The 12,890-nt window shown below is 35.5% G+C and overlaps 1 protein-coding gene across 6 annotated transcripts in view; it reads left to right on the forward strand.

Moving 5' to 3' along the window:
* Kiaa0825 (KIAA0825 ortholog) overlaps positions 1–12,890 on the forward strand; it is a 420,702-nt gene that overhangs the window by 404,659 nt on the left and 3,153 nt on the right. The window lies entirely within an intron of this gene.

Genomic DNA, 12,890 nt, shown 5'->3' on the forward strand with positions numbered 1-12,890 from the left:
ACATTCTCTTCTAGAACCTTGCCATTCCCCCATCAAGAGACACAGTGTAATTTTTGTCCCTTTGAATCTGGGAGCCAGAGACCCCTTTGTAACTGATAGAAAACTATAAAATGATGCTGTGTGAATTTCAAGGCTTGGCTACAAACACTTCTGAACTGAGATACTGATGTTGGAACCCTGAGATCTTACATAGAAGTCCTACTGGCCAGAGGCTTCTGTCTTGTAGGAAAACCCTAATCACAGAAAAAGTCCAAGTATAGATGCTCCTAATGACCATGTTACCTGAAGATCATTCAGATAGCCAGCATGGCCTACTAGATATGTGAATAAAGATGCCTGAGATGAGTGTCCCCCAATCTCTAAATCTTCCCAGCTCAGGCTCCAGACATCACAGAACAGACATAGCTACCTCCACTGTGACCCTCCTAATGGCTTTATTATGCAATAATGGTACCTGGAACATTGAAAGTAGTATTAAACAAGATCTTGAGAGTCTGACAGGGCATCTTTTATCCTGATCAGATTTTATTCTGATTTTATTTTATCAGATTTTATTCTGATTTACCATGGTAACTGACATATTGCTAATTTTTCACACTTGTTTAATCTGTACTAAAAAAGTTTAGTTTTTCTATAAATTATTTTATAATTTAGTTATTAAAAATAACAATTTCATATGTAGAAAACAATACATATGAGGAGCAATAATAATATTAACTATAGAGCATCTCTTATGTACAAACTACAGTGTCAAGATTTTCTTTCCTAAGTCAGCTCAGTTTTCCAAATGACCTTGCAAATAAGCAAGGTCAACCAAGTGAATAATATGGGATTATAACCTGGCTGTGAAATTTAATACACCTTTTTACCCCAAAACATTGCATTGGAGAAATGAAAAGCAGACTGTAAGTACTAGGTTCATCTATGTTGTCAGTTCAGAACCAAAACCAAAATTAAATTAAAGCAGGTTTTAAAAATAATAATTTACCTGAATATCGATCAATCTTCTATCATAAATAACCTTTATGCATGTTGTTTGAAGGAATCAGGGAGCAGTGTGGGCTATTTTGTCTACAATCATATGAGAGATCCTGAGCCAGAACTGATCAGCTAAGCCACCCAAAAGTTGTATGAAATAGTAGGTGTTTATTATTTTAAACTGCTGAGTATCAGGGTGATAAATTGTGTGGCAATGAATAGCAAATGTGTGGACTTCTGAGAATTTTCTGCAGTTACTTTGTAGCCAGTCAATCGTTCTGTTTCCTGAAATTCCATTTTCTAATTTACTTTCCAAACATGTTGCAAAAATGATAGCTGTGACCCTGAGCCTTAGGGAAATTAGTGTGTTATCATGGGTAGTGTGGCATAGTTACAGGACTTTCAGACAAAGGATCAAGGATCCTTCCAGATTAACCTTTGACCTTGAATAAGTAGAACTCTCTGGGCATAAGCTTTTGTAAAATTCAGGAGTGCATAATAAGATCTTGAAGTTTCTTTTCAACTCTTAATATACTTCAATTCTATATTCTATTGTCATTTTCTGTATAAATTATCTCCATCTGTTTCTATTATGTATTTATTTTCTCTTAATTCTGTAGCAAAACATTTCTCCAGTGTCTGAGAATCTCCTTTTACCATCTTCAGTAAGGGATCCTGACAAGACACTTCATGTTGAAATAAAATGGGTTGCATTTTCGGGTGTCTTTTTTGTTTTTCTTCTAAGTAGACTGTGATGTCTTAAGAATCCTTCTGCACTATCTGAACTGTCTCTTCACATCCTCTACAAAAGAGGCATAAACACATTCCTTCCACTCATTTCCATTGGCTAAAGTAAGTCATCACGTAGCCGTATTCAACTGTAAGGGAACTGAAAATGGTTCAGAACGAAAACAACCATAATAACAACCCCAATTAAGGAGATCCATAACATAAAACATACGCATGGGTTCAGGAAATTTTCAAATCTTGATTTTGCTTTGGAGAAAAGGTACCTCTGCTGACATTTTTCTGAATGTGAGTTCCATATTCAACAAATATTTATTGAGTACTCTTTCAAATCTTCAAATATTGATAATTTTAGAATTGTAAATGTGTATTGCTTTCCTTCTTAATAAAAAAGAGATTGTTCTTCTTCTGCTGTTATTTTTCTGGCAAGAATAGTATTGCTTGACATAGTTTACCCTCCAATAAAATAGTTTCATGTATGGAAAGATATCAAGTGTTTATAGAACACAGTCCCTGAAAATTTCCAGAGATATGAAGTTTAAAAGAAATAAAACCTTCTTTTGATTCATTAAATTAGTTATCACTCTGAGGGAAACCAGCAATGTGGTTCTAGCAAGATATAGTGGTCTCGATACTTCTCTTCGTAAAGGGCAATTTTCTGCCTCCACACTAAATTCTGGCCAAACAGTATGACCTTGGCCTTCAATCTAAACTCATATTTTTAAAAACTCTGGTGGAAATAAAGTCTCTGTGGAGATATGATGATTTACTAATAAAAGAGAAGCTCAGATTCCATTATTTTTAATGGATACTCTTCTGTTTATGTTTTTCTTCAGCCATAACTATTTAAAATGTTATGGTTAGCATTCTTAGTTGTCCCACTTGTTGGCATATAACTTTCCTAATTAAATATATAGAACAAATCATAATAATTAAAATAAATTGCTCAGATAGTTGAGCTGTGCTGCAGATTGTCTCTGAAGGCTATAAATTCAAATTAAGGGTTTTGCTGCTTATTCCTAAGCTTGGAAATAATTCTTTTGTGTGTTAGTAGTAGCTAAAGAGATCAACCACCTTGCTAAAGAACGTTCATTTGAATTCTTGCAGCAATAGCTAGATAAACTGTCTATCTAGCTTGTTATCATAATCATGTAACAACAAACAAATGAACCTTTTTTCTTGGATATTAAAGTGTTCAATTAGGTCAAAATAACTTGCAGGGAGTTGGAATAACTTCCTGCCTATTTTAAGACATGCCTTTGTTTTGTAACTTTTAAAGGCAAAGATGTAACTACCATCTATCATATTCTATAAAAATTTAATGTTTCTTTGTATTACATGGAAAATTTCATAGTATTAAAAAATAACTATAATCTATTTTTTAAATTTAAAAAACAGAATAAGTAAATTATATTTTATTTGACCTTTCTTTGGTGGATGTGTTTTTTCATATTGGAATTCCCTCCAAAACTAACACACCTTAATTAGGTTGAGGAAATAGCTAAAGTAAGTTGGAAATAGGTATATAAAAATCGCTGATTCCTTATCAAAGTGAGATTTTTTGCTATCCATTCATTCCTAAAGGCCTCAACTGAAAAACATGTAAAGCCTTGAACTCATTTCCTGTAGGACCCCTATTATTTAACTATGCTAGAGATTCAGTACAAAGTTCAGAAGAAAATAAAGATTTTAAAGTGTTAAGAAATATAACTTATCAGGAGACTTTAAATGATTCTGATTTAGTGAGTACAAGGTTGAGCAATAAATCAACTGCTTCAAGTTACGTAAAAAAGAATAATATTGCTTTCTCCACTTCCAACTAAATTTATGTTGAAGGGAATGGACAGAAACTTTGCATATTTCTTAAAATTTTGGGCAAAAGTGGCTATAGATTTCATCATCTGAACAATATATTAGAAAGAGGGTAGGTCTTATCTGTTAAATGTAGCATATTAAAAGCTATCTCCAAGACAAGAGACTAACTCTAATCTTACAGTTTTATGTGGAGGGGAAAAAGAGAGATACTAAAAAAGTGTTTTCATTCAAATTCAAGCTGACTATTCTGGTTTATAATAGATTCCCCAACACCTTTCATAATCACAATACTCGTGAAGATTTCCCAAATATAGGAAAGCATTATATCCATCTCCTTTCTAAAGTGTGTCCTTTGAGACTGAGTGCTATTCCAAGTCACTTTTCTACAGAAATGTCTTTTGAGAACAATTATCAAACTCTGTAGCTTCCAATCTCACCATAATTTAATAATGACTACACTACTCAAAAAAATCTGGATGCTTTCTGTTATGAATGTTGCTCCCTTTTTAATGAGTGAAGAAAGACATGAATTACTCCCTATAGTAACTTCAGATGACTTCATGAGTCAAGGAAGAAATGCCTGATTTATGCCTTTCTCACAATTACTAAAATGGAGCCTAAGGTAATGGTACCAGCATCTTTTATTACCACTGGCATTTCATACCTAAACTGAAATATTGTACAAAAATCTTATGGAGTTTCGAAGACAGATTTAAAATAATTACTCAGTCCTGCCCATGTGATGAACTCTCTCAATGTGGATAAACTCCCTGAGGACAAGACCTTATTCAGCTCCTGTTAACTAGCACAATGCTTTGTACTCAGCAGGTGCTCAATAAATGTTTACTGGATGGCTGGGCAAATAAATTACAAATAGTAAAACTCTATCTAAAATGTGACTCATTGTGATACATTTTACATAGACTATAAACCAGGCAGATCGCTCTAAAATCATGAGCTATGGGTACTAAAACACAGCCTGAAAGATATCATAAAGCCCCTTAATTTCAAACTTTTAATAAGGACTCTATTTCTTACCTCTACCATTCATTGAGATGGAAGTTAAATATTTAAATATTTGGTGGCCTATAAAAGAACATACTCTAGCATGTGACTTAAATCCAACACTCTATTAACCAAAGTTTGTTTTAAAAAATTTTTTCGCCAGGTGCTAATGGCTCACACCTGCAATCCTAGCTACTCAGGAGGCAGAGATTAGGAGGAGTTAGGCGTGAAGCCAACCCAGGCAAACAGTTCATGAGACCCAATACAAATACAGCAATACTATGAAACACTGGTCACACTAAGGGGAGGTCATGCATGGAAGGGGGAGAGAAACTAAGAACTTGAAGATGGTTGATATACTGTCTATACAAGAATGACTACAGAAATCTTAACTGACTGAAACTACCACAAGAAAGGGACAAAGGTAGAATGAAGAAAATTAGAGAAGATAAACCAATTGGGGTTATAATAATGCATCCATACATGGAAATACCACAAGTAAGCTCCCTGTGTAGCTACCTTTATCTCAAACAAGCTAAAATGTCATGTTTTTCTTTTTATCTCTTTTTTCTTCTACAAAATTGGAGAACAGGAGGGCAGAACTAGTCCTGCCCAGGCGGGGAGGGCTAGCACCACTGGGAGGGGGGAGGTCATGGGGAAAGAGAGTAGGAGGGTGAATACGGTGCAAAAAATGTGTACACATACATGTAAATGCAAAAATGATACCTGTTGAAACTGCTCCAGGAATCGGGGGTGAGGTGGATAAAGGAGAACAGTAGACGGGGTTACTTAATGGATGATATATTTGATAAGAACTTGTGTAAGTTCTTACCACAATATTCCCCCACCCAACACAACAATAAAGGGGTAAAAAGGTCTTTGAGACATTAATTAAGGATTATAAAAAACTGGACAGGATGTAAGAAGGGCTAAAAGAAATGGTAAAGTGCCTGCCTAACAGAGTTGAGACCCTGATTTCAAACTCCAGTACTGCAAAAAAAAAAAAAAGAAAAGAAAATTTTTTGTATTAGCTCAAAATATTAGTCAAGTACCAAATAAAATGAAATTACTGATTTGTTCTTTAAAGCATCTATCTCATTCTTTAAAAAGATACAAATATCATTAGTAAATAAATGAATTTACAGAAAGTTGTTGTGTTTTAGTATGATCATTGAATTTTAAGCCTTAAAAAACAAGTAATATTAAAACCAAAGAAAGGGAAATGAATTTTAATTCTCTAAAAGTCATCATTTTATGGCTCATTCAATTTATAATTAAATACCTAATTTGAGAAACCAACTACTACCCATTGTGATACTCCTAGTTATAGGCTATTTCTTCAATCTATATAAGAATAACATAATAACATCTAAACTTCTGACACATGTCATTCAACAGACATTTCAGGAGTTCTTGAAGTGTGCAGAGTACAGCGTACAGAATGCTATCACTGAAAATACGTCATTTGAACCAGCCTAATATATCTGGACATGTTTAGGGGATAGGAGACATTAGAGTGGAGGACAGAACAGGTTTGTGCTTGCTTGCTTGCTTGTTTTGGAGAAGAAATAATGTTATTTGGCTTGCATTTTATTTTATTTATTAAAAAATTTTTTGGCAATCCTGCAGTTTGAACTCAGGGTTTACCACATGGACACTCTACCTCTTTATTTTTGGTAGTACTGCAGTTTCTTACCTCAGGGCATTGCACTTGCTAATTGGATCTCTACCACTTGAACCATGGCCCCAGTCCTTTTTTGCTTTAGCTACTTTTCAGATAGGATCTTGCATTTTTGCCTGGGGTTGACTTCAGATGGCAATTTTCCCCCTTATTCCTCCCACATAGCTGGAGTTACAAATGTGCTCCACCATGCATGGCTTGTATTTGAGATGGGGTCTGATGAACATTTTGCCCAGGCTGGCCTCAAACTGCAATCCTTCCTATCTCTACTACCATGCCTGGCCCTTTGGCTTGTATTTTCGAAAAATATATCCATGGGCAATTTTTTTGAATCATGAATAGCCAAATAATATTTTTACTTTGTGATGATTAAAAAGAATAACCGAATATTTTCTGAATTTGATTCAGGAGAAGGATGATCATTTCAAGATTAGACAGGAAGGACTACATGAAAGCAGTGGGCTATGAGCTGGGTCTAAGGAAGAACAAACAGGTTTGGGACAGATGGAAAAGCATTGCAGGTGGCTAGAACGGCAAAAGCAGATATGAAAACATGCAAAAGCTAAGGCAGGAGGCAATAAGGAAAATAATTTTCTCCCTCAGGAAAGGTAGCAGCAGCTAAACAGAACTGCTTCCAGGCTGGCTGGGCATAGTGATTCACACCTCTAATCCCAGCTACATGGGAGGCATAGATTGAAGGATCGTGGACTGAGGCTGGACAGGGAATAAAGGGACAGACCCTGTATGCAAAATAATTAAAAGCCAAAAAGGATTGCAGGTGTGGTCCACAAAGTATGAGATCATGAGTTCAAACCCCAGTACTGCCAAAATAAAAAAGAACTATTTCTAGGCTAAAAACACTATAGACTTTAAACTCTAGATAGAGAGCAGTCATGTCTGTTTGGTGTTAACAATGACATGAGGCTTGAGATCTGAATAGCTGGAGAATATTAGTCTTTTCAGTACCTGAAATCATGAGCACCAAATGGTAGACTGATGGTGGTGGGGTATGCATGAGTGCAACAATGATTACAGAGTATGTTGTCATTTCACTGACAGTGAGTATGGACAAGATTGGGAAATGAGACATGAAGTACTTTGTGAAGTTCAGATACTATGTTATTACTGAGGTGAAATGGGGATCATAGCCAATTTGAATAATTTAAATATATAGATGTATGTATATCTCTATATTGAATCTGTTTGTATAGCTCTGTATATTCAATATTAATAGAATTGGAGTGGGAGTAAAAATTGCTATCTAGTGCTTAATTCAGAGAGCATGGGACAAAAATAAAATTTAAAGATAATTCATTACATCTTGGGATACAGATGAATTACAGATGTAGAGATAACAGCTGAACATGTGGGAATAGACATAGGGCTTTCTGAGGGAGAAGAGAAGATGGTCTAAGACTTATTCTGATCTGGAGAGAAGCTAACCTGCACAGAGCAGCAGGAAAAGAAAACAAAGAGGTAATTTTTGCCTCTAATTTGAAATTCCCTCTGAAGCCAGCCTGTACATGCTCCACAGAGAAGAAGACAAAAAATGGATTTTTTTTTTCCTAGAGGAATAAAATCTAACGTGACTTCACTTTTCACTGCTCAGCTACCAACTGGTAGGACAATTTGAAATCATTAATTTGGCCAGATGGTTAATGTTGTTTAACAGTAAAATTAACTAATAAATAACTACAAAGCACTTTGTAAATACAAAGTGCTACATAAATGATTAATAATCATATTAAACCAGGAAGCTTATTCAAGTTATATTTTTATAGTCAAGTATTTTATTTGTGTTTTAGGAGAAATGCCAATAGTATGATCAGATGTCATCATTATAGACTATCTTTGAAAACTACAGCAAATGGATTACAGAAAAACAAAAGCAACTTTGGCTGTGCTAGGCTGATTAGGGTAGAGCGGCATAAAACATTTCCCTCATGAAAGACTAGAGGGAAGGACAGCACAGTCATAGATACATGTAACTGAACACTGAGTGAGACTATTGTAATATTCAGCAACTCTATTTTACCTACATACAAGAAAGAGAATTAATTAGATAAAACAATATAAAGGACACAGAGCAGGAGAAAGAATATCAACGCAAGGGCACTAAAGCAACCACCTGATGCATACAGAGTCTAACAAAACAGCAGTAATGGTTATCGGAGCGCTGGCATTCATAGCTCACCTATACTTAATAACAATGCACTGAGATGTATATTGCTAGCATCCCCTATTTGCTTATGAAAAAACTGATGCACATAGAGATTAAGAACATTGTCTAAGGGTAGAGAGGAAAAAAAAAGCAATTGTCCAGTAATACACAGTGAGTAAGAGACAGAGTCAAGCTCCAATATCTTCTGGGAGGAATCTGGGAATGTTTATACTGTCCTGATGAAAGAAGACACACATAGCCTTCTTCCTGCCTCAGAACATGGATGTGATGAAGTTGCCACAACCATCCTGGGACCATGATCTAAAGGACAAGTGAACCACAGAGACATCAGCTCTGCTGTTGGACTATTTAGTCAATGCCCACGATCACTCATCTTTGGAATTTCTTGTTATATGAGAAAAATAATTCCCATCACAGTCAGATTTGCTCCTACTTACAACCTTAACCAATATGCCAAATAAGCTTGATGATAATAAGAATAGTCATGATTCATTGAGTGCTTGTTGTTAGCTAGGCATTATTTTGCTTTATGTGTATTTAGTCATTTATCCTCATTATAGCTCTATGAGGCAGACACTATTTTGATGCCCATTTTACAGAGAAGGAAATGAGGTGCTGGTTTTATCTGACTTGCCCAAGACCATACCTACTGATAAGGGATTCAAACCCAGCTGCACCCTGACTCCTAACCTCCAGCTCTTTAGCAAACAGCATTCTAAGCAGTCAGACACTAAAACCATTTTGATTAAAATCAGGAACTACATATGTATTCTTACTATTTTAATGTTCACATTACTATTCAACATGCTTTTGAGATTCTAGAGTGACTATTTCTCAGCAGGGATACTATTGACATTCTGAGAAGACAACTTGCATTTGTGAGACTGCTACATGTTAAAAAAGATTTTCCATTCCTCTTCCTAGGGTCCCAGAAGAAGCACTCTCTAGACAGGGTGGCAGCTGAAAATGCCCTCCATATTTCACGAAAGGGAAGCAATCTCACTCCAGTTAAAACCACCTTTCTAGCACAGGGATTGGCAAATTTTCTTTGTAAAAGTCCAAATAGTTATATATTTTAGGATTTGTGAGACATGAAGACTTGGTTCATGTCTCACGCTCTGATATTATTGAGTGCAATCAGTCATAGACAATGCATAAAACATGTACCTGTATGTCAATCAAACTATTACCTACTTCATAGTCAATAATTCTGAGCCATAGAGATGAGATTCAACTAGTAAGTAGTAGGTTTTGAGTCAACCCAAAGTCAGAGTGATTCCAGGGTCTGTGCTTTTATTCAGAACACTATTGTTTTCACAGATTTGAGATGGTTTTCTCCTGGTAGAAGGCAAACTATGTCTTAGAATACTTTGCACAGTCTGGACTCTAGCCCTCTTCATCTGTCTGTTTGATTGCGCCTTTCTACCTCAGAGCCTCATAAAACTTCTTCTTTGATAGCCTGGACTGGTGCTTAACCACAGTCCCAAGCATGGCTCTCTTGGTTGTCTCTGACATACAGACATCACAAATAAAGCCCCCCACCATAAGATTCTATAAAATTGATCACTAAAGCAGTTACTTACTGATCTGTGACAGTTTTTATTTTGCACACCTCAAGGTCTCATTCTAGGGACTACAAATGAACTGTTGCTCTTTGAAGCAGAAAGAAAAAGAAAGCTCTTAGCCATGATCTGGCACATGGAAGAGTTTTATAGTAATAGCTAATGTTTTTAGTTTGTTTTTGTTTTTGTTTTGGGTGGACCGGAATTTGAACTCAGGGCTTTGTGCTTGCAAAGCAGACTGTCTACTGCTTGAGGTACAACTGCAGTCCATTTTTCTCTGTTTATTTTAAAAATGAAGTCTCAAGAACTATTTGCCCAGGCTGGCCTTAACCTCAATCCTCCCAAGTAGCTAGGATTACAGAGAAACCACTGGAATGTGGCTAGTAATAGCCAATGTTACTAAGACATTCAGAACAGCAAGATACCATGGGTCCAGTTGTGAATATGTGTATAAACACAGGAAGACACATCAAGTCTAGAACACCCATGTAAATCAGAGTGGCACTAATGGGCAAAGTTGTGACTGTGGACAGCGTATCTGAGCCTCTTCTGTGTTTATATAGGCAAAAGAATCCATTATTAAAGATGACCAAGTTAAAGATAGTCAAGACCCTGTGTCTACCCACCCAGGCCTGTGCGGGTAGAGTCTATTCCAGAAGATAGTGATGATTTTTACATAAATCCCTAGGTTCTCACAGGATTTTACTGTTCATTAGTATGTAAGACATGACATAGTGCCTCCAAAGTGGAAGCCAGGTCGAATTTCTTATACCATAACAGACAGGTGGGAGATTTAGCAACAATGCAAGAGATAGGCTATCAAAATCAGGAGAAGCAAATAGAATCAATTCACAGTGCTGGTTGAGGAGAACTAGAATATGCTGGTTCTTATATTTTCTGGTTTCTATAAGGACATTTCCATCGCAGATACTGAATATAGTAGGGAAAAATACTGATAGAGATTTTGAACACACACATTGTGCAATTGTGTTTAACAAATTTGTGGACCAATTTCTCTTACAACAGTTTTATTTATTTATTTTTTTACAGAATAAACTTGTTTTGCATTGTGTTAACAATTAGAGATGCCTCTCTTAAGAACTTATAAGGAAGATTTAGCAATTCAGAGCTTACTAATAACATGCCCACATACACAGTAGCAATTATTTTATTATTAAGACCCATAGGCCTATCAAAGTATATTGCCTTAACTACAGTATAAATAATGTGGTAAGTCAAAATAAAGATGCTACTGTTTGGTTAGAAAATAATTACGCAAGTATGAAATGTAACAATGGTTATGATAAACATACCTTTCAAATATCTAATGCTTTTATTCAATAATAATATAATTATTAGGGAAAATGTAGTGTATCACTTTTTCACCCGTTTTGTTATTATTTCTTATCCTCTTGTGAAGTGATTTCTTTTTAATAACCACAAAACAAATACAAAAAGGTTGTGGTAGGTAAATAACTTTGCCTAATATCATTAATTACTAACAGCTCAATTATACTGCAAAGTGCCTATACTTGTCATGAAGCTTCAAAATCTTTATCATGGATTCTATTATATATACAATTCATTTAAATTGCATTAATTATACAGATTATAATGAAGCAGAGAGACTGCTTACAATTTTCCCAAGCAGAGACAATGATCAAAATATTTATATGCATATTACATATTTTGTTCTGTTGACATTCTGAAAATAATTCATTTATTCATGCAGTACTAGTACTTTTACATTGGAGAAAAAAAGGCAAACCTAATTTCTCATGCTTGAATTTCTTGTAAGAGTGTGTGATCTTTAGGTAGTTCTTTTTTTCATAATCGTACACAGTTCAGACTTACACAAAATCTTATACAGTTTCATTTTCTCAGAAAATGAAATACTTAAAGGGGTTTTTTGCTTTGGTGGTATTGGGGTTTGAACTCAAGGACCCATGCTTGCTAGGTAGGTACTCTACTACTTGAGCCACATTCCCAGCTCTAAGCTATTTTTTAATAGTAATGAGAAGTACCTGTAAAATTTTGTTAATCTCATGGCTCAAATTGTGTTTCTAAGCCCAGATTCCAAAGTTCACATCCAAAGATACTTTAACACCTTGTGCCTCAGTTTACCCCTATATAGAATTAGAAGAGTAGCATTTTGTAGTGAAAATTTAAAGAGAGATATGTCAATTGTTCAAAGTGATGCCTAACCCGTAGTTAGTGTTGTGGAAGTAGTTTCCATGATGTATTTTCCTACTTTCAATTAAATATGCATAACGACAATGTCCAAGTTCACTTATATAAAATGGGTAATGGGAGTTTTTTTAACATTAAAATTCCATAAATGTAGTACAAGCTAACCATGTGCTCAATTGTCAGTTCCAAAGCACTGATGTAGGAGTATTTTCCCATGTGATATGACTTTGATCAGTATGGTTGTGAAATTTCTCTTTGTCTTTCAAGTTGTTGTTAAAACCTGGATGACCAATGACCTAACTCCAACCCTATAAAAATATAGAGAGAAACTAAGGAAGCCAGCAATAACAGATTTCAGATCCAGATGAGGTTAGACACAGGACATGAGGATAATCCCAGGTAGATAATTCTGCTCCTTCTCTTCAAGCTTCCCCTCCTTCTTCTCTCATGTCCACCACTGCCTAGGACTGGCCAATGGCATAATGAACGCAGCACTTCAATAAGGAAACCTACATAGGAACAAGCACCTACTAAGAAATTTCTATGGAAAATGCAGTGCCCCATGCTTACTTCTCACTACTTAATCAAAAGCAAGAAACCACATCTAAACTCTATATGCTTACCTTCATATTTGTTATTCCAGGGTTCTGCCTCTAATAAAATAGGGGCTTCTGGAGGAGGTATTGAAGTAGCTAATGAAGCCTTTGTAACGGAGCATTTAAGATGTGGA

Source organism: Castor canadensis, chromosome 6 (assembly GCF_047511655.1).
Source record: "Castor canadensis chromosome 6, mCasCan1.hap1v2, whole genome shotgun sequence".
In the NCBI taxonomy this organism is placed as follows: domain Eukaryota; kingdom Metazoa; phylum Chordata; class Mammalia; order Rodentia; family Castoridae; genus Castor; species Castor canadensis.